Genomic DNA, 1,065 nt, shown 5'->3' on the forward strand with positions numbered 1-1,065 from the left:
GTCATTGTTGTTTGGCAGGTCCGGGCTGGGGATTCGAACCTGCCACCTTAGGTGTACGTGGCTGGCGCCTTAGCCGGTTGAGCTATAGGCGCCAAGCCAGCATTTCTTATAAATGCTTAATTAAATCAAACTAATCAACACATCCATCACTAAGTAAACTTAGGCTTACTTAGTTGTTGTGATAAGACAATTACACTCTTGGGTGAGTTGTGGTAACTTGCTGCTTTCAAGGTTTCTTAGTCTGTTTTGTGCTTGCTGCTGTGACCAAATACCTGAGTTACTTATACCTGAATAATTTATAAAGAATGGAAATTAATGGGCGGCGCCTGTGGCTCAGTGAGTAGGGTGCCAGCCCAATATACGGAGGGTGGCAGGTTTGAACCTGGCCCTGGCCAAACTGCAACAAAAAATAGCCAGGGGTTGTGGTGGGTGTCTGTAGTCCCAGCTACTCGGGAGGCAGAGGCAAGAGAATCGCCTAAGCCCAAGAGCTGGAGGTTGCTGTGAGCTGTGACACTACAGCACTCTACCGAGGACTGAGGGCAACAAAGTGAGACTCTGTCTCTAAAAAAAAAAAAAAAAAAAGGAAATTAATTCCTCATAGTTATAGAGGCTAGGAAGCCCAAGATCAAGGTGCTGACAGGTTTGATATCTGGCAAAAGCCTGGTTTCTGCTTGTTTCTGCTTCCAAGATGGTAGCTTAAGCTGTATCCTCCAGAAGAGAGAAACCCCTTTCTTCTTCACACTGCACAAAAGCAGAATACAGCAAACCCACTCCCACAATGACCTAACACCTTCCAGCACTGTTAGGTCGGGGATTAAGTTTCAATGTTTGTTAGGGAGGCAATAAAAACATTCATGCCATACAAACAAATGGTCCATTCCATCGAATTTGTTGAATCTATGTGTGTGGACTTGTTTGTAGTATTCCCTATTAACTTTTGGGGTCTGCAGTGATATTTCCTCTTTTTTGGGGGGGACAGAGCCTCAAGCTGTCCCCCTGAGTAGAATGCTATGGCATCACAGCTCACAGCAACCTCCAACTCCTGGGCTCAAGCAAGTCTCCTGC

Source organism: Otolemur garnettii, unplaced genomic scaffold (assembly GCF_000181295.1).
Source record: "Otolemur garnettii isolate 467f Iridium unplaced genomic scaffold, OtoGar3 scaffold00104, whole genome shotgun sequence".
Taxonomy (NCBI): domain Eukaryota; kingdom Metazoa; phylum Chordata; class Mammalia; order Primates; family Galagidae; genus Otolemur; species Otolemur garnettii.